Here is a 22,320-nt window from a genome sequence, read left to right on the forward strand (position 1 = left end):
AGCAAATTCTCCGAGTCTCCAAAATTTATATACAAAATTAAGTCATTGCTGAGAAAGCAAAATCAGTCACATATGAACATCTTTAAGTTCAAGGTTAAACTATGGATCAGTTCAGTTCAGTTCAGTCGCTCAGTCGTGTCCGACTCTTTGCGACCCCGTGAACCGCAGTAGGCCAGGCCTCCCTGTCCATCTCCAACTCCCTGAGTCCACCCAAACCCATGTCCATTGAGTTGGTGATGCCATCCAGCCACCTCATCCTCTGTCGTCCCCTTCTCCTCCTGCCCCCAATCCTTCCCAGCATCAGGGTCTTTTCCAATGAGTCAACTCTTTGCATGAGGTGGCCATAGTATTGGAGTTTCAGCTTCAACATCAGTCCTTCCAATGAACACCTAGAACTGATCTCCTTTAGGATGGACTGGTTGGATCTCCTTGCAGTCCAAGGGACTCTCAAGAGTCTTCTCCAACACCACAGTTCAAAAGCATCAATTCTTTGGTGCTCAGCTTTCTTTACAGTTCAACTCTCACATCCATACATGACTACTGGAAAAACCATAGCCTTGACTAGATGGACCTTTGTTCGCAAAGTAATGTCTCTGCTTTTTAATATTCTGTCTAGGAGGGTCATAACTTTCCTTCCAAGGAGTAAGCATATTTTAATTTCATGGCTGCAATCACCATCTGCAGTGATTTTGGACCCTCAAAAATAAAGTCTGCCACTGTTTCCACTGTTTCCCCATCTATTTGCCATGAAGTGATGGGACCACATGCCATGATCTTAGTTTTCACAATGTTGAGCTTTAAGCCAACTTTTTCACTTTCCTCTTTCACTTTCATCAAGAGGCTCTTTAGTTCTTCACTTTCTGCCATAAGGGTGGTGTCATGTGCCATATCTGAGGTTATTGATATTTCTCCCGGCAATTTTGATTCTAGCTTGTGGTTCTCCAGCCCAGCGTTTCTCATGATGTACTCTACATATAAGTTAAATAAGTCTGGTGACAATATATGCCTTGACGTACTCCTTTTCCTATTTGGAACCAGTCTGTTGTTCTATGGATAGACAGATTAAACTATGGATAGACAGATTAAAACCTTTATATAATGTCTGAATTGTAGTTATGAAAGGAAATTTGCATTAAATCTTGTAAGAAGTCCACTTTCACATAGAATTTATGCTCCATGTCATAGAGTTAACAATGCTGATTATATATACAATCACACAAAACAGAACTAGGAAGGTATTGTGAATTGTGTTCTCCCCAGATTCATACATGGAAGTCCTAATTCCCAGTGTCACTGTATTTAGAGATACAGATTTTAAGGAAATAACTTAGGTTAAATGAGGCCATATGAGTGGAACTATGAGGGAAACGTACCTGTTTTGTGAATGCAGAGAAAAGGTCACATGAGGACACTTACAAGCCAAGGAGAGCAGCCTCAGGAGAAACCAAACCTTCTCTCACTTTCATCTTGGACTTCCAGCCTCCAGAACTATAAAAAAAAAATTAATTTCTGTTGTTTAAGCCACCCAATCTTCTGGTATTTTATTATAACAACTGACACAGAACAAATATCGGTACAGTGGATTTTAAATCATATCATGAAGAGATCACAGTGTTAGGGCATTTATGTTTGGGACTCTGAAGGGTTAAAGCTTTCTGTTGGGGTTTGGGTAAAGGGGCTGCTGTCATTGACAAAGGAATTAGTGTTGGTGTTCTAAGCAGACTATTTGTTCTTAATTTTTCTGCTGAAAGCTGTCTCTCAAGACTTCTGTTTAATTTATTCCTTTTGAATACTTTATTTTCCAATTTAAGAAAAATTTTGTTGAAAAAGAAATTCTGACTAAAGAAAATTATTATAAATAATCTGTATATTGGAAAGTAAAGGTTGTTATCTTTGGAATGACTTTTGGTTACTGCATCTCACACTTTAATCTGTATGTTTAAACATACAATATATGTTTAACATAGAGTATATGTTTAATAATTTATACTATTTCCTAATATTTACTTGTTTCTATTATTTCATGTGCCTTAACTGGTCATTAACAGTTTTTAAGTTTACTCCATAATTATTTAATAATTGCTTATAGCAATTCAGGCATTGTGTCAGATTGTGTAGTTCTGTTATGAATAAGCATAGAAGACTCTCATATACCCTGCAGCTCAGTATGAAATTTACACTTGACAATTCATTGCAAATAATACAAATGTATTTTTCCTGAGATATCTTTTTAAATATTTTTATTGTAATTATTATTGCATACCTGAATCTATAAACTATGATAATTATATTTTATTAATCTCTAAAGATTTTCAACAAAAAGAAACAGTTGGGATAAAGGGTAAGAATAATTTTTAGTTCTTGACAAATGCAAGAAAATAATTAATGAGAAAGTAAAATCTGATAAATATTATGAGAATGCCCAACTCACTGCATGATAGCCAGAAATAAAAGTCAATAAATGAACTGTTTGTCAACAAATTGTCTCTTGACCTTTTCATTATTTCTCTAATTATCTCTAATGCATTGAATTGGTTCCCCCATAATTAAAAGTCTATTTCCTTTATTATCTACTAGAAATTTTTTCCTTTGTTTCCTTTATTGTCTACTTAGAAATTTCACACACTTTAACTGTAGTTCTCATAATATTTACATAGATTATTTAATAACAATGTTTTTAGTTGGTTGTTACCTTGTGGCAAACACAGTTCTCATTAATTTGTCATTTTCACAATTTTAGTGACCTTGCTTAACTCACTTGTAACAAATTTTAATCAGCATATGAAATAGGAAATTGCTTTTATTAGCATAATTAATCCTATATTGCCTGGTCTAATCATTTCACCAGTACAAATCATACAATATGATATAATTTTTGATTAACATATATGTAAGTCAGTGTTTTCTCAGAAGCAGATGTCAAGACAGGATTAAAATGCACAGATTTTATGTTAGGAGGAAAGACTGTGTGAGACAAATTAGGTAAATTACCAGGTAAGACTGAGAGAGCCTCAGACAGTGACATAAGCGTGATTCCAGGCGAAGGAGAGAGGGACAGATGGTTGCGAAGAATCTTCCTAGACTGTCACAGAATTTTAAGTTCTAGCAAAGCACTTTGGGAGTGCTAGAACCCAAAAAAAAAAGGCCTACCAGGCACTGTGCATCTTTCTTTGTGATAGAGAATGCAAGATTTAGCCCTTTTCTTTCAATCTGGAGGGGATATAAGCATACTCCTGATCACTAGAACCTTAAAAGTTCATGGAAATGGCTTGCTATTTTTTTTTTTTTTAATGTGCAAGGATTTTACTAGAGAAAATGTCTGTGTGAGAGCCACTAGTAAGATTGCAAAGCAAGTCACACCCTGAGAAAAGGAGAGGAAGAGAAGATGAAGTGGATGGATATGTACGTCCTAGGCTGCTGTGTAGTCTAAAAAAGGTCCAATGAGGAAGGCAGTGGGGAATGTTCAAGCCAAGATCAGCCTTCTGAAAAGACCTGTGTCTCCTAGGAATGGATTCACCTTGGTATCCTTGCTGTGCTCATTCTTAGACTGGCCTTAGTGTAAATGGTTTTCAGAGTGTAGTGACTGGGACGCTTGGTCAACGACGCTCCTTGTAATTAAGGTCAACCAGGCTCATTCTCATGGACACCACAATCTACTTTACAGTAGTAGTGTGTTTAATATCAAAATATATATAACATGGAGTATGATGTCAGACAGAAATAAGATTAAATCCTACTTCTACTAATTTTAGTGGCAGGACCATAAGTTAGATAATGACCCTCTGAGACTGTCTCCTCAGCTGAAAAAATGGATATAACAACAACGTGGTACATAAGGAATAAATAAATAACAAGTAAAGTACCTGACCCTGAATAGGTAAGCATAATAAATATTATGCAATGTTAGGTCTAAGATTTTCTCCATCTATAGAATAAGGCTAAGATAATGATCAATCATGAATTTCAATGTGGTTCGAGTATTCAAGAAAATCACCAGGACATGGAAGCAACCTAGATGTCCACTAACAGATGAATGAATAAAGAAGATGTGGTACATATATACAATGGAATATTATTCATTCATAAAAATAAATGCATTTGACTCAGATCTAATGAAGTGGATGAATCTAGAGCCTATTATACAGAGTAAACAGACTTTTGAACACAGGAAGGGAAGGAAAGGGTGAGATGATTTGAGACAGAAGCACTGAAACATATACATTACCATATGTAAAACAGATAGCCAATGGGAATTTCCTGTATGACGTAAGGAATCCAAATCCAGTGCTCTGTGACAATCTAGAGGTGTAGGATAGGGTGCGAGGAGGGAGGGAAGTTCAAGAGGGAGGGAACCTATGGCTGATTCACCTTGATGTATGGCAGAAACCAATATAATATTATAAAGGAATTATCCTCCGATTAAGAATAAAACTAAATTTAAAAAAAATGGCACCTTAGAAATCACATGCATAAATATTAAAAAATAAGGGCTTTGATTTCTATAATTAGGAGTCCAGGCCTCAGATACAGATGCATATTTTTGTCTTTGTCTATGGATGTGAAGAATTCACTGATGGCAGAGTTTTAGCTTTGGGCAGAGCTATAAGATGATGAGTTCAATCACTCAGGGAATTAAGAGAAATGTCAAGGCATTCTGAGCCTATTCAGATATTAAAGCATTCTTAGAACAAAATGAAAAAGAAAAGCATTTCATATAAGCATATCTATCAATAATGTCTGAATTAAGATAAGCTCATAGAGATTTGCTTCCACTTCAGGTGACATGGCTTCCATTTCTGGTCAGGGAACTAAGATCCTGTAAGCTGTGCAGAAAGGCCAAAAAAGAAAAAAAGACAAGCTCATAAATTATGTAGATATCTGTGATTTTAACTCTAAACTTTATTTTACAGTTAACTATGGACTTGTGAAATTTCTTCCACAAACGTTCTATTTCAGTATATGAAATAAAATAGGGAAATATCTATTGCATATTCACTTATGCATCTACTTACATCTAGATCCACTCGAGCTAAAAAGCAAAGAAAATAACTAACCTCATCTATTACACATAACAGTTACACTAAAGAAAAGATTAGATAAAATAAAAATTACAGTGCCCAAGTACCTGAAATATAGGAGGAATTTATCAAGAAGATTAATTCTCTCTGATGAAAAAACACTTTTCTTGAATAGCAGACGCTTAATGGTAACAAGTATGAATGGTTTAGAATGAAACATGTAGATATTCTGAGTAGAATATTTAGTAGCCTGCAGTGATTTGGTCAGTATAATTTTCAAATCATTTACCATTTAAAATTGATACTCCTACTAAAACAATTTGTGTGGGGAAAATGCCTGGGCTTTAGCTATAATTGGATTTTCACAGCTATTATTAACTAATTTATATAGAACTGAATCAGACTTAATTATATTCATCTAGTTGTTTACTAAATGTTCTCTAGTGTCTCTTGACTCTAGTAAGCTCTTATTATATGCAATAAATTGAGTATTATGAAAGCTGTTGGAACAGAGATTTTATAAAGAATGATAGAGTACTTCTCTGGTGGCTCAGTGGCTAAGAATCTGCCTGCCAATGCAAGAGACATAGATTCAATCCCTAGCCCAGAAAATTCCACATGCCGTGGAGCAAATAAGCCCATGTGCCACAACCACTGAGCCCACACTCAAGGTCCCACCAGCTCATGTGTTGAAACTACTGAAGCCTTTGCATCTACAGCCTGTGCTCTACAACAGGAAAAGCCACCACAATGAGAAGTCTATGCACTGCAGTTAAGAGTAGCCACCACTTGTCGCAACTAAGGAAAGCCTGCACAAATCGATGAAGACCAAGTCCAGCCAAAAGCAAATAAATAAAAATGTTTTTTGAAAAAGAATGATAGAATTGTTGTTATAAAGTTAAAAAGAGAAGGGAAAAATGTGCTACATTTCAACAGTTACTGAAGAAACAGGGAGAGGTACAGTCTTCTTTAGGCATGTACCCCTTTCCCTGTTTGGGGACACAGAACTGTTATATGCTTATTTACAAATCCATTCCTATTATGAGTTGTAATGTTTATTATCTATGGGTTATATTTTAGTTTTTCAATGTTTTTATTTTTCCTCACAACTGAAAAACATTACCTCTGATTATAAGCTTTTATAAATGTCTGAACTTTGTTCTCTAAATATTTAACTTTTTATACATTTATTGATTGTGATATTTATTTGCTGGTAAAAAATTTTAGTATTTTTCAAAGTACACATATGGGGTCCTCTTTTAATGGAGAAAACACAATAAATGATTTTTTATCTTCCGTAAAAAAGAGAGTAAATTTGAGGAGTAGGTTCTGATATCCCTATGTCCATTGTCAGATTCCCCTAATTCATTTTTTTAAAAAATTATATGCCATATAACATTGATCAATATAAGGTTGTGCTGTGTATGTTGTGCTTTGTCGCTCAGTCATGTCTGATTCTTTGCGACCCCATGGACTGTAGCCATCAGGCTCCTCTGTCCATGGGGATTCTCCAGGCAAGAATACTGGAGTGGATTGCCATGTCCTCCCTTCCAGGGGATCTTCCCAACCCAGAGATCAAACGCAGGTCTCCTGCACTGCAGGCAGATTCTTTACCATCTGAGCCACCAAGGAAGACCCCCACCAGCTGTATACGGTTACAGCATGTTAAATTTATACATTAACACATTATAATGTGGTTATCACTGGAATGATGATTAGAATCTCTACTGAATTACCCAAGTATCATAACTTTTTAGTGGTTGAAATCATTAACTTCCAGTTTCTTAGCGAGTTTGGTGATTATATTACTGTTCTCTATATTCATGATACTGTGCATTAGACCTCTAGGATATATTTACCACTCACTGCCAAGTTTGTACACTTAAACAGCATCTGTCCTATACATCTACCCTCAATCCCTGGAAATACCATTTTACTCTCTGCTTTTATGACTCTGGCATTTTTAGATTCCACACATAACTGATATTGTATAGTATTTGTGTTTCTTCGTCTAACGGATCTCACTTTCCATAATGTGTTCATGGTCCATCCAGAACACTAGGAAAGGCAGGATATCTTTCCTTCTCATGGCCGAATGCAATTCCAGTGTATCGTCCATACAGTGAACACTTGAACAACACGGATTTGAAATGCCTGGGTCCACTGTAAGCATATTTCTTTCACTAAATATATTCAAGTTTGGTTGAACCTGAGGACATAGAACCATGGAAATCTGTCAAGTCACACTCCATTTTTTACTGTGGGGAGGGTTAGCACCTCTAACCCCTATTTTTTCAAGCATCAAATACACACATACACAAACACCTTTGATCCATTCATCTGTTGATGGGTATTTAGGTTGCTTGCTTATCTTGGGCATTGTAAAAATGCTACAATAAACACGGAAATGATTATATCTCGTAGATATCCTGCTTCCATTTTCTTTGAGTATATACCCAGAAGTGAACTTGCTAGACCACATGGCAGTTCTACTTTTAATTCTTGAGGAACCTCTGTTATTGTTTTCCATAGTAACTGTGCCAATTTACATCCCCACCAACAGTATATAAAGAGTTTTCTTTTTTTCCACATCCTCACCAACACTTGCTATCTCTTATCTTCTTGATGATAGTCATTCTAAGGGGTATGAGGTGATATCCTACTGATGCTTTGATATGCATTTCCCAATAATTAGTGATGTTGAGCATCTTTTCATGTACCCATTGGCCATCTGAATGCCTTCTTTGGAAATACGTCTATTTAGTTTCCCTGCCTGGTTTTTAATTGGATTTTTTGTTGCCATTGAGTTGTATAAGTGTTTTATATATTTTGATTATCAATCCCTTAACTGAAATATGATTTTTCAAAGCTTTCTCCCATTCTGCAGGTTGCTTTTTATTTTGTTGTTTCTTTTGCTGTGCAGAAGTTTTTAAGTCTGATATAGTCACATTTGTTGATTTTTGCCTTTGTTGTGCCTTTGTTGTGTTTGCTTTCAGAGTTATATCCAAAAAATCAATGCCAAGATAATGTCAAGGAGCTTCTTCCCATTCCCTGTATTCTTGAAAACAAGTCAGCTCTATGACTTTTGCCAAGATTGACTACTCTTATGGGGACAGGAGAGATGAAAAAAAAAAAAAAAATGGAGGAAAAGAGGGTCCAAAAAACAATGTAAGGCCCAAATGTACATGACAAAAAACAATAAGACTTCCAACAACATTTCATAGTCTTTCAATAAGGACAGACACGTGGTCCTTCACTTTCTTATTGAGAAAAGGTAAACTTGGTGAGAAATTGAAAAGACTGAGTTTCTGTACAGTGTGTATTTGCCCAATCAATTTGACGAAATCAGCAAAACATGATAAATTGGACAGCTTTGTGCTTCAAAGTTCAGCCTAGTGAAAACAATCATAAACATCATGTGGAGCAAAGTTATCATTCTCTAGGATAGAACAGATAATTTTGTCAAACCTGAACAGTCAGTGCTCTGTTGTGACTGGTTATTAGAACGATCAGAAGGCAGCTATCCTTAATCAGAAATTCAGCTTATTTAACAAACAACAGAAACAGTATCACTGAACACTGACTATATATGAGCAGCTTTTTTGTACTTTTTCAAGGTATAATTTATTCCAAAGTAGAATCTACAGAGTGGAAGCCACATGTGAACACTCATGGAAGATCAAACAAATTAATAACTAAGACATACATAAGAATGGCCTCATGCTGGATTCCACAGCACACAAACTGAAAATTAGAATGATACAGAAAAGATGAGCATGGTCCCTGAGCAAGGATGATGTGCAAATTTGTGAACTGTTTCATATTTTTGGAGTTTGGGATTAACTTATACACACTACCATACATAAAGCAGATAACCAATAAGGACCACTGTAAAGCACACAGAACTATATTCAATATTTTGTAATAACCTATAAGGAAAAAGAATCTGAAAAAGAATACATACATATGTATGTGTGTATATACATATATATACATACCCACAGAAATAACTGAATCACTTTGCTGTACACCTGAAACTAACACAACATTGTAAACCAACTATACTTCAACTACAAAAATGGCCTCAATATTTAAGAATTGACTCACAATAAGCACTCAAAATTAAACGGATAATCTGTTCATAAATAACATGTTTTATTTTAATTATTTAAGTTTACATCCAGGACAGTTGCAAGATAACCATTTAATTCAGAAAATACCTCCTTTGGGGCTTAAATATATTCACTTTTAATTTGTTAGTTCTGAAACTGAATAGAAATAACAAAAGTGTTTACTTCTCTTGATTTCATTCACATGGTCAGTTGCATTTGTAAAAATGAAACTTACCAGATCAAAAAATCCTGCACTGACAAGCTGTGAGCAATGACAATAATTCCACTAATGTAGTTGCGAAGTACACTAATTATCCTAATGATGATTCAGTCTTCTGATAATCACATCCCCCAAGGACCTTATACAGTCAATCCACACAGCTGCAGAGTCCTCTCCAGGCTCATTTTGCTTATTCCTGTCTCAGTTTAAAACTACATAATATTACTTTATTAGCATAAAATAATCATCATAGCTGAACATGAAATGAACACACAGACAGTTAGACTGCTGAAGGGCAATCGAGGAGACTCCTACGTGAGGTGCTTAGTCCTGTCATTCATTTCTCCGATGCCTGATGGAGGCGTAATTTATACCAGAAATCTGCTTCCATCTAAAGCAATGGTGTGGATTTTGAAGGAATAAAAATACTTAAGTGATCTATTCACCTAAATCAATGGGCACACTGTTTGACAAAAATATTTTGAAATCCTAACTAAGTGATGTCTTAATAGGGTTTTGACAACTTTTTTTTCCTTCCTCAATTCTCAAGTAGCAAATCAAAATGACTTTCACAAGTCTACAGAATTTTAAGGTCTAATTTTCAATAAAAGAGTATTTACCTTGTCACAGAATTAAGATAGCAAAACCTGTTTTGGGGAAAAAAGACAACAGTTATTTACTCTGCATTCAATAATTTTGTAAAATATTGTTTTATATTTTAAATTTAAAATAGATTTCTTGAGTAGATTTTTACATTAGTTCCCTTTGTACCCTGTGTTTCGTGGGGAAATGTGGAGCCACCAGGGTGGATGCTGTCCACACAGGTCATTTGCATCACAAGTGAGAAATACAAACTTAGAAGATTCCAGTCTTTTAAAGAATCTACTAGAAACCTGTCAAATGCTTGCCCTGGAGGGACAGATTATTACCCTGGACAGCAATCAAACCTGTTATCTGCGGCCACAGGAAGAAATGATCCCTGTTTCAGCCTTGAAAAATGTAGTTCAGGAAAATGTAACAGAGTCAATTCCCTGCTTATAAGTTATGTAGAAACACAAGCGGCTAATGGAAATTGCCTCCCAACAGATCTTCCAAGTTACAACCTGATAAATAATTTCCAGAAACTGCCACTCTACAAATATACTTTATTTTGATATTACTTTCTTTTTTAATATTACTTTTTTTTTATATAACTTTTTTTTTGTTTTCACTTGTTCATTTATTTTGAGAGGAATGATAACATACAACAAATGGAAAGAACAGAACAAGTAAGTTTGGCTCTCCAAAAATAGATGCCAAGACAGAATTACATATTCAAGATATTTGTTGGGAGTAAAGGCTTTTTTACATAAAAGGTAAAGAAAGCAGGGTTGGGTAGAAAAACCTTTCAGAAGACAATGCACCTCTGGCTCCTATAAAAGGGTCGCAGGAGGTATAAAGGGCTGGGTAGAAAGTGACTCAGACTGCAGTGAAATTCTGGCAAACACCCATGCAATCCCAAGAGGAGTCCCAGAGGACTCAGGAGAGTTCAGCCACGGACGAAGAAAACCTAGGCTTGGCTTGTATCCTGTGTCAGGTCTCGGATATTAGCAGGTATAATGTGTCAGCTAAATATACTCCTAGAAACAAGTTCTCTCTTGAGAGATCTCATCAGAGTGTTCACAGAACTGCTGTAACAAGGACAGCAAAACTTGCAAGTGTAGATAAAAGTCACAGTTTATTTCTATCTGGAATGTCCTCTGTCTCAAACATGTTTTAAAGGTTTCCATCCTGGAAATTATTATTAAAGATAAGTGATCTTATGTTTTGTAATTGGAGAATAAGATACAAATCCATAGCTTCTGTTTATACAACATAAAAAACTGACAGGTAGACACAAAATGAAGAACAAAAGAGATTTCAAAATTCTAGTGTAAAACAGAGATGAGCAAACTTTTTCTTCAAAAAACTATATAGTAAATGTTTGGCTTTCATGCCACATAGTCTCTGTTACAACTACCCCATTCTGCCCTTGTAGTGTGAAAGCAGCCATAGACAATATATCAATATAATCAAATGGGACTAACTAATAAAATTTTCCCCAAAACAGTGGTGGACCATATTTGGTCCACAGACCATAGTTCACCAACTACTGATGTAGAATAATATATTTATGTAATCTGCATGTTTGTCACCTATGTACATGACCAATGGCAGAAACTGACCAACAGATGACAATTCCCATATAAGAATTACAGAAGCCAAAATTGGAAAACATATGTTTTCTTTGAAAAGTTATAATGTCCATTGAAGAAAGCATCTTTAGGACACCACAAACATGTCCACTGTGGTACGAAATCGTTCCATGCTTTATAAGGGCACACAAGAAGGTTCAGATGAAGGCCATATAGTCATTTACGCTTAAGTAGAACAAGTAAGCATATGAAGAGGTGGCAAAGAGGTGGAGAAATAAAGAGGTTATATATGAATATATCCCAATATTTTCTATTTTTAGCACATCATCTATTGAAATGAGAAGGAAATGGCAACCTACTCCAGTATTTTTGCCTGGAGAATCCCATGGACAGAGGAGCCTGGCTGGCTAAGGTCCACAGGCACACACAGGATCAGACATGACTGAAGAGACTTAGCACTATTGAAATGAAGATATTTAATAGAAAAAAGATTGCAATGTACATTTTGGTGTTCAGTCGCTAAGTCACGTCTGACTCTTTGCAACCTCAAGGACTGCAGCACAGCAGGTTTCCCTGTCCTTCACTATCTCCCTGCGTTTGCTCATACTCATCTCTATTGAGTCAATGATACCAACCAACCATCTCATTCTCTGTCAATGTACTTAATGATAAACAAATTTTAGATAGAAACTAGAAAACAAGATCAGTGATAATAAGGTATAAAAGTTTTCTTTATGTTAAGTGAAAAATAAAATTTATAAAAGAGTCATTGGTTACTCAAGTAAATATATAATGCTTTGATTTAATTTGTGTTCTCCTTAAACAGTGCCTTATTTGGGAAATGATCCCAAGAAACAGGAATAAAGTGGTCCAAAAAGAAAATCTGCATACAAGGTTGTAGTTGTCAAAACTGCATTGGTAGATAACACAGATTCAATTCCTCTGTGACTATGGCAGTTCATTGCTTGACCCCAAAAATGTCTGACTGTCTGAAAAAAAAAAAAAAAATCTTATTTTCTAGGCATAGATACTATTGATTGGCTCTTTTTTTTCCTTCTAGTTCTTTTAACTAGCACTAGTAAAAATTCCATAAACACTCTACCCTTTTTTAAAAAAAAACTATTTTGACATTTTTTTTTCCTACCAGAAACCCTCCTAATTCAAAAATGATCATGGGATACATCAGCTTCATCTCAAATCAATGACTAGAGAGCAATGTTTTGTAAAATATGAGATTATTGATTCTACTGCCCTTATGCATAACCAAATTGACTCCTTCATTTACCACTCCACGTGCAGTTTGATAAAAAAATCCCACCTGGAACAAGTCCAAATGAAGAGGACAAATGGGATTGACTGGAGTGAGTGGGCTAGTTACTAGTTAGACAAAAATGATAATTAACAGAATTATATCCTTTTAGAGCCAGATGATAAACATATTTCAAATTAAATACAAACTCTGATTAATTGGCAGTGGCTGCCCAGAGGTCTGGGTTGAGAAGATTTCCACTTGAAGGCTAAATGAATAAGCACTCCTTAGCTAATTATTGATATATGCAAGAACACTAAGTAGAGTAGTGGCTGTTCCTGAGCTAGATATTCACACATCACGCCCTGGAGAAATTTTAATGAGGGCTATCATGGAACCCATCTACACTATTAACTAGCTATGTAAACTTGGCCAATTAACACAGATGTGCCTGCTTATTTATATAGAGTATGGGGCTAAATATTAGTGCCTACCTAAGGATTTGTGTTTGCTTTATGTTTATTCAGGGAAGGGATGGTGCATAAATGAAACGAACTTAATAAATTGCTTAGCAGAGTATCTAACAAAAATTAAGGAATCAATAAATGCTAACTGTTGTAATTATAACAACCAGGTCCATGCAAGCCATCAGGATCATCCACCTCTGTCAAACACTATGCTAAGAATTTTATATATTTTCTTTCCTCACAACAATAAAATAAATAATTTTACTACTGTTAGATAAATGAAGACAATTAACTGTTGAGAACTTGGGGGGTAGCTGAAATAATCAAGATTTGTGATTTATTGACTGTGGTAACCTCTATTATCCTAAGCATGCATATATTTTTACTTGTAATAATAACTTGTATTAGTAGTATAAATAAAATTGATATGTTTTGTTTGAATAAGATATTTCTGAAAGCTCTATTTGTAATTATCCAAAAAGGAATACAGGTATTAGCCTATGAGTTGAAATTTCCTTAGGAGAAAAATTTACAGAAAATTTCTTTTAGAAAAAAAAAGAAACAAAGCTACTTTGACCATTCAGAGAGATAGATATTAAGTATGCTCACACTTGGAGAAGGCAATGGCACCCCACTCCAGTACTCTTGCCTGGAAAATCCCATGGACAGAAGAGCCTGGTAGGCTGCAGTCCATGGGGTCGCTAGGAGTCGGACACAACTGAGCGACTTCACTTTCATGCATTGGAGAAGGAAATGGCAACCCACTCTAGTGTTCTTGCCTGGAGAATCCCAGGGACGGGGGAGCCTGGTGGGCTGCCGTCTACGGGGTCGCACAGAGTCGGACACGACTGAAGCAACTTAGCAGCAGCAGCAGCATGCTCACATTAAAATCTGTAACTAGTCATAAATATTTTATATTGTTATTATTGGGCAACAATACAAATTGTGATACAATAGTTAAGTAAAATTTTTTCTCCCAAAAAGCTGATAAATAAATAACTCTAATCTTCCTAAGGGCTTCCCTGGTGACTCAGCAGTAAAGAATTCACCTGCCAATGAAGAAGATGTGGGTTCAATCTCTTGGACAGAAAGAGCCCCTAGAGAAGAGAATGGTAATGCCTTCAATATTTCTGCCTGGAAAATTCCATGGACAGAGGAGCCTGGTGGGCTCCACTTCATGGGGTTGCTAAAGAGTCAGCTATGACTTAGTAACTAAACAACAACACATCTTCTTGAACAGGTCTTGGGAGTACTAAGCTAATCATACGAGAGTTTCTCCTGAAATTTCAACCTTCAGGGAGACAAAAAAACAAGTGTGACAATAAAATGTTTAGGCTATACATTGTTAAAATGAAACCCCTCAAATCCATATTCTATTTGAAGGTAGACTAAATATTAATTCACCAAGGATGCCTTTGAACCACCATGGAAGGCGTATTCTCTTCCACAATGTTATCTGACTTGACCCTGTGATAGGCTTTCATCAACAACATGCAGCCAGAAGTGGCAGTGTGCATATTCTTGTGATTTAAGAAAAGAAACAAGTTAGCTTTGGCAAAAGCAGGGTAGTAATGGGGACAGTGGCCAGAGATGAGGTCACAGAGTTAGATCTCACAGACAATTCTTTACTATTTGAAATCACTACTAGTTAAAATTCTCTTTAACTATAAACATTCTCTAGAATTGAAATTTCTTTTACACCTATTCTACAACCTCATTCCAGAATGTCCTAACTGAAAGATTAAGAATATATAATGGGGAAACACCAATACCTCCAATTTTGAAAGTATCTGAGCAGCCTCTTAATGAATGTTTACTCAAAATTATTCAGAACAGAAACAAAAATGTTTATTTGTACTCAGGGCAGATTTAAAACTAAAAGACAATATCACTTCTCTCATCTCCATGAGACGCTTGCTTTATTTTTTAATGGAAGCCCTTTTTATTTTGGGGGGGGGGGGGCTTCCCTGGTAGCTCAGTTGGTAAAGAATCCGCCTGCAATGCAGGAGACCCCAGTTCGATTCCTGGGTCGGGAAGACCCACTGACGAAGGGATAGGCTACCCGCTCCAGTATTCTTGGGCTTCCCTTGTGGCTCAGCTAGTAAAGAATCCACCTGCAGTGCAGGAGACCTGGGGATCTTCCCAACCCAAGGGATCATCTTCTTGAGAAGAGAAAAGCTACCCACTCCAGTATTCTGGCCTGGTGAATTCCATGGACTATACAGTCCACGGGGTCACAAAGAGTCAGACACGACTCAGCAACTTTCACTTCACTTCATATTTTTCAGTATTTTAAAGGATATTCAAAGTATTTATTTTTCTCAAGTCACTTCAATTTTCTACCTCTAGGAAATACTGCACAGTTACTGTAGCTTATTTCCAGACGTGCTCTTTTGTCACTTCTTTGTGCCAATGGAAACCACTCTGGATTCAATCCTTAAAACAAAACTTCTAAAGCTTATTCTCTGTGGAAAATTTTGCTCAAGATTCAGGGCTGAATTCAAGAGTTATATTATCAAAACAGCTGATGTAAAAAGTATAAAACTGAATAATATATATCCTTGTTCTTAAAAGTCTCACGACCCTCCTAACTACAGGGTGTGTCTGATGTGGAATTTCTTTTTGTTGTTCTTTCAATCTGTTTTGCTCTGGTTGTGTCCACAGCTGAAAGTTCCTCCCAGTTTTACTAATTTATTCTGGTCTCTCTTTGCTGTTAGTCGAACACAGGTCCAGATCTTCCTTTACATATCTCAAACACTATTAAAAAGCTTACCTATACTTTATTTCGTTACTCGTGATCATAGGTAGTTTATCTATTAGTAATACCAAAAAAACTGGCAGAAGCTTAGAAATAAATGTCTTTCTTTTAGTGTGAAGAGTGTGGCTTCTTTCCCATCCATGTTTATAGGCATAAGAGAGCATGTCACCGATTTATTTTGCCTGGTACAAAGCTATCCTCTTGTTTCTTTTTTGAAAGTAGACACATACACAGAAAGGTTTTGTTTGCATATTAATACTGAAATTTGCATTTCCTTTTTTTGAATTTCAGGTTTACAAGGGACCTTAGAGAGCTAATCTAAAATGACGTCTTTCTCTTCCAAAAGAGCATTGCCGCGTCTTGACGAGAATGATAAATTTCACAGCTCTAAGTTTTTCAGTTGCCTTACATGCTGGCTTAATGTTCAAATACTTCCCATTTTAATAGATGTTTTAATTTTATTTTTGTATTTTTAGTAATACACATAAGTGGCCTCTACTTATGTTTCCAAAGCAAATATCAAGCGCAAATTAAACACATCTTTATTTCAGAAGTTATAAAAATCTGATTCAAATCCTGTTTGATTTTTCAGTAGAATAGCAGTGGCTTTTCTACTTCTTTGGTGGCTCAGACGGTAAAGCGCCTGCCTACTATGCAGGAGACCCAGGTTCAATTCCTGGGTTGTGAAGATCTCCTGGAGAAGGAAATGGCAACCCACTCCAGTATTCTTGCCTGGAAAAATCCCATGGACAGACGAGCCTGGTAGGCTACAGTCCATGGGGTCGCAGAGTTGGACACTACTGAGCAACTTCACTTTCACTTTTTCTATGTAGGGTAAGTGAAAAATAATTACAAAGAAGAAAAATGTGTGCATATAGTGTAAAATTACACTGAAAACTGACAAAGATATAAATAAGCCATATTCAGAAATGATATGTGTTGATTGGCAAAGATGTATTACAGTAGGATTAGTCACAGATGCAAACAATTTAGAAGATAATTAGAAATACTCTTTGGCATATTGGCTGGCCATCAGAGACTAAATTTATTTTAATAAGTCTATAATTACAGTACTGTGCTATGATGGATTTGTTTATGAGGCTCCCTCTTTTTCATCTCCACATCCATCCACACATGTCCTTCACAGATAGAAAAACACAAAGGTGCTTTTAATTTTAGGGACTTCTTGTTTTTGATAATGCTGTTGCCTGTTATTGTCAATGTTCTAATCATTATGAGAAAAACTGAGTCATGATTTGTATTCACAAGAGCATTGCCTAATATTTGAAGGGAATAAAACTGTCTAAAATGTTATAGGCCATTTAAAATTCATATCCATTTAAACATTTTCAGATAAGATCTATTTAAATGATACAAAATATGCAAAATTAGTCAAAATAGTCAAATATGCAGAGATTTTTAACATCTTAACCTTATAATTTATTTGTTGGTCTTTTTTATAGTTCACAATAACATTTTTGCTTTAAAATTTAGAGCTAAGTTTAGAATGTTCACCAGAAGACAGATTCTTCCATCTTTTGGTTACTACTATACTTTCTGAAATTCAAAAGAATTAGTTGGTCAGTTGACTATGTGATGCATCTAATATGCTCAGCATAATATCCAATTACATTCAATTTCTATCTCTTCATGCCAACATGTGAATTTGTAGAATTGGTATATCAGAAACATTTTGAAATTTCATTCATTTAAAAATATTTTGACACTGACTTTAGAGAGCAATATTAGTACATTTTTGAGGAACATTCAGATATGGGAACACATGTTGGAAAGCATTATGATAATTTAACATTTTTGTTTAACTAGAAATTCTGATTATTTTGCATGAATCTGTAGACTCTGTATCCTCTGAATATAAAATATGCCCTAATTCTTATCATACTATTTCTGGTGTTCAGAAGTGTTTGTGTCCATTTAAGGACTTATTTGACATATTTGAAGGTAGAATTGTATTTGAAGAAATACTAGGGCAATTGTTGATTATTGATATAAAAATTCATTACATTTTCCAGGAAAGAGTTTCTTCCAGAAGAATCACAAATGATAATTTTAAAGTGCATAATGAGTAACTTTACTTTTAATGGCAACTTTTTATTTTGTATGTTGATAAGGATAAGAGTGGATGATGAAAACATGAACATTCATCATACAAGGGGTTATGACTCAGAAATACACACTGCTTTGTGTGTGTACACTGTTCTCATTTCTGAGTAATTTTATATCAGACAAGTTTTCAGATATTAAAACACTTATTGATGCCAAATGCTGCCCAGATTTAGTATTCAAAAATTTAGAGCACTCACTGTTATATTAAAGAAAAATACAAAAGAAATGGAAAAGATGACAATTTTGCTCAAAGCAATTGCACTAAATTATAAAACAGAAACCGTGCAAAAGAGCCTTTGAACTGATTCAGAAATGTTTCAGAAAGATACATTAATAAAACATTTCTTCGGCTAGTAAATTAAAGAAACCAGTATTCCACTGGAGGGACTCATATCCACTGAAACCATTTTATTAGAGTGATCTTAATTGTAAACATCATATATTGGGTATTAAAATGTTTAATTATAAGCACTTGGTAGCTAAATGCAAAATATTAGAACTTTATAGCTAGAAGAAATCTTAGCAGTCTTTTAAAAAACATGTACATTCACATCAGTATTACTAAACAGAAGCTTCAAGTAGGGCACTTCTATTCCAGAACTTCCTTTCCCTCCCCCTCTCTTCATAGCAATCCAACTGTGTTAAATCATGCAAAGAGAAAACGAACAAATAATTCACTCCAAGGCTGGAAATCAATGTTGCAGAATACCTGAGAGATAGAGGCCACTCATCAGCAAGCCCAACCAGGCATTAAGAAATTAATGCTGAATAACCAAGAGGATAGGAACCTGCTGTGGTTGTTTGGTTCAACGCTTCATGGGGCTTGGCTCACACAGAGCACATACACTTCAGAAATGTGAGGTAGATGATACTTTCTTACTTAGTCTTCTTGGGTCTTTGAAGCAGTAATTGGTTGTTGAAATGAGTTGCTCACAATACACTTAGAATTTAATATCCCAAAGTGTAGGCTAGAGAGGGCTGGCTGTTATTTTTGCTTTAAAATTGGTGGCTTAGTTTATGTTGTTAACATTTAAAGCTCTTGGAAAAAGAGAAAATTCTAGGACTGGAACAAAGAATTACAATTTCCCTAAGAACATTTTGGGGCTGAGGGAGGAGAGATCTAAAACTTGCAACTTGGAAAGGGTTAAAGCAGACAGTGTATCTGAAAAAGCTCAGATGACTTCTTTTATTCTCTCTCCAAAACATCCCTTTTGTTTTGATTGAGCTAAAAGTCCCAGATGGGTAGAAACTCGGCATCAATTCAAAAGAAACCACTGCTCTATTTATTTTTCAATCACTACACAGATTCTTTTGGATTTCTTCTGAGTATGGGCATCCTTCCACAGAATGTCGAAATATTTTTAATAAGATTCTTCATAAAGTAATTATCTAGAAAGAAATCCAAAGCCACTAATATTTACAAATTGTGTGTTCTTATTTATTTCAGCATGTCTAAACTAAATTCACCACTGTAATGCAACTTCCTTGCACAAACCACAAGATGAATATTATTAATCTGCAAAAATTTTTTTCTCAAATAATAATATGTATGTCAGGAATAATAATATGTATGCCAGTCAATATGTGGTATTTATTCATCATCAGTATTTATTTTATCTAGCTAAATTTGGTTTCAAAAATGAAAATCTTCATGATGATAAGTGTTCAACTGTGACAAGGTTTGAGTTATATAATACAAAAAAAGTAAACTAAATTCCTCTTTAGTGTTTTCGAACATTAGAAATGTCAATTTAGATCAATGTATAATCAACATAATTGATTGGGGATGATATTAAATCACATTCAGCTATTCATTAAGCATCTTTCAGACACACTGACTTCTTTGATAATTCACAAACATCTAAAAAACCCTTCTGTCTTAAACAAGACATCTGTGTCCTCTGCCTAGAATACTCTTCTCGAGAAATCTGCATAGCTTTCTCCCCAAACTACTTCCAGTCTTTACCAGAGTACTACTGAGGACCACATAGCTTGAGGCCAGCACAACTCAGGAGGCACCATTCATGTAGATTACAGTGAAGGATGCTCTGGAGTCGTGTGGTACTGCAATCCCTGTGTTTATATTACATACAGCACCTTGCGAAAGAAGCCTTCCCTAAGCAATGCTTAAACCAATATTCCCCATCCCCTTCCCTTCCTTGAATTTATCTTTGTAGTACATGCAACCTATAGGCACATGCAACATAATGCTTTTGCATATTTCCCTTTTAGAACATAACCTGGTGGGCTACAATCCACAGGGTTGCAAAGAGTTGGACACAATTAGAGCAACTGAGCACAGCACTTTAAGAATATATACTCCATGAAGATACGGTTATTGTCTATTTTCCTACGGACGCATTTTTAGCATCTAGAACAGTGGTAAGCAATCAGTAAATAGCATTTGTTGGATAAACAATCTGTGCCATATCTTGCACTGATTAATTGAGAGAGAAGGAGCTGGAGGCAGACAGAAGCTGAACAGAAAGAGACAGCAAGAGAGTTTGAGGGCAAATTTAACATAAAAGATCTTACGGTTCAGGGGAAAAGAGATTAAAAAAAAAACTCTTCAAACTAGGAGGACAAAGACAACAATGGAATGCAATACATGATATAAATATAGAAATTGTTGATGTACAAAAAAAAACAGTAATATATGGGCTAATTCAGAGTTAACAAATAGAGATCCAGTGCAGAAAAAAATGAGTATAATAACTTAGGTCATTCACATCCTTCTTAACAGAGTCACTGCAAAAAGATTCTGTTAAAATTATGGTAAAAGAGGAGGCTTGTATTTGGAAAAGAGTGGCAAGTTCCTTCCTTGGTCAACTCAAGTATGTGCTAAAAATCCATCCAAGCATAAGTATGTTTACCATAGTGGATTCTACAGTCTTGCAATTATATAAGGGATCAGTGGATAAGGACAAGTTTTTAAAAATTATTAAATATTTTATTCCACTGATAAAAATTATTTTAGATAAAATTCTTTGCCATGGATACCTTAACATTTAAATAATAATGCAAATTTCTATTGATTTTCCTGGTTTCTACTCACAGGGCACAACAGAATAATAATATCTACATCATTTATACCTCAAATAAAAATTATTCATATGTGGTAATTATTGTAGGTTTTATAACTTGGGGATAGTAGAATAAAATAATAATTAAAAAAATTTTGATCTCCAACATGATGCCGAAATGCTGAATTAGACAAAAGATAGCAGAACTCTTAAAGTAGCAGTTTGTCTTTTAAAGCAATGAAGATAAAATAGATTCAAAATATAGTCTAATACTTCAGCAAAAATGCTTATTAGCTGTAAAAATGATCATTTTAGCATTTTAATTCTTGATCTCTTTCATGCACTATTATAATAAAAATGGTCTTAGATGATTTCAATATGCCATTTTGATATTATAATAGTTTTTAATACACCAAAACCAGTAAAGTGCTTTCATAAAACAAAGGATCAAAATACAATCTTATGAAAACCTGCTTATATAAAATGATCAGCAAGATTTTCTAATAGTTTTGTGTAGTAACTGGCTCTATAATAAAAAGCTAACATGATCATAATCATTTGCTTGCATTTTAATGGTCATTATGGGAATTAAATAGGGCACATAATCATGGTTACTACAAATTGCCCATAGTAATTCTCTAAGGGGCTCTAAAAATATAGAAGGAAATGTTGATATCATTCACATGAGATTTTATGTTTAAAAAATTTCTGTCTTTTCCTATATGCTTCTTTAATTTTCTAATATTTTCTTTTTGATATCAAAAGAAATCTGTAACTCTCAACCTCAACACATAATTTTGCCTAAAAAAATACTATCATTGTACCAAGATAATTCTAAGTAAATAATCTCCTTATGCATAATATAGATGCAGCTATCTATACAGATAGATATATCTTAATATAGATACAGGTTATGTGTGCTTATTGATTGCATAATTAATATTTCTTTAATCACATCATTTCCCATTGTTTAATTTTTTGAGTTGCATTTCTATCAAAAGCCTCTTTCAACATATGCATTCAGCCATATCATATATTTGATTGTGGTTTAATATACTGAATCTATTTTAATTACTACAAGTCCTCCCTACCTATTGCCATTAGTCATTTACTTAATGATGCATGTCAGACAGCACACAACTGTATCCACTATTAAAATGGCTTTTAAAAGT

The 22,320-nt window shown here is 34.9% G+C and overlaps 1 long non-coding RNA gene and 2 other non-coding genes across 4 annotated transcripts in view; 2 read left to right on the forward strand and 1 right to left on the reverse strand.

Annotated features, from left to right (window-relative positions):
* The window catches only part of LOC145527350 (uncharacterized), a 390,970-nt gene that overhangs the window by 350,457 nt on the left and 18,193 nt on the right, over positions 1 to 22,320 (reverse strand). For both annotated transcript variants that reach the window (XR_014069702.1, XR_014069703.1), the window contains exon 2: positions 1,374 to 1,488. This is a non-coding gene — a long non-coding RNA (uncharacterized LOC145527350). The remainder of the gene's footprint in view (positions 1 to 1,373; positions 1,489 to 22,320) is intronic.
* LOC145528032 (U6 spliceosomal RNA) lies at positions 8,740 to 8,846 on the forward strand. Its single transcript, XR_014070111.1, has one exon. It is a non-coding gene; the product is annotated as a U6 spliceosomal RNA (small nuclear RNA).
* Positions 16,615 to 16,686, forward strand: TRNAS-ACU (transfer RNA serine (anticodon ACU)). Its single transcript has one exon. It is a non-coding gene; the product is annotated as a tRNA-Ser (tRNA).

The sequence above is a fragment of the Giraffa tippelskirchi genome, chromosome 11 (genome assembly GCF_054371585.1).
Source record: "Giraffa tippelskirchi isolate mGirTip1 chromosome 11, T2T-mGirTip1v1.2.pri, whole genome shotgun sequence".
Taxonomy (NCBI): domain Eukaryota; kingdom Metazoa; phylum Chordata; class Mammalia; order Artiodactyla; family Giraffidae; genus Giraffa; species Giraffa tippelskirchi.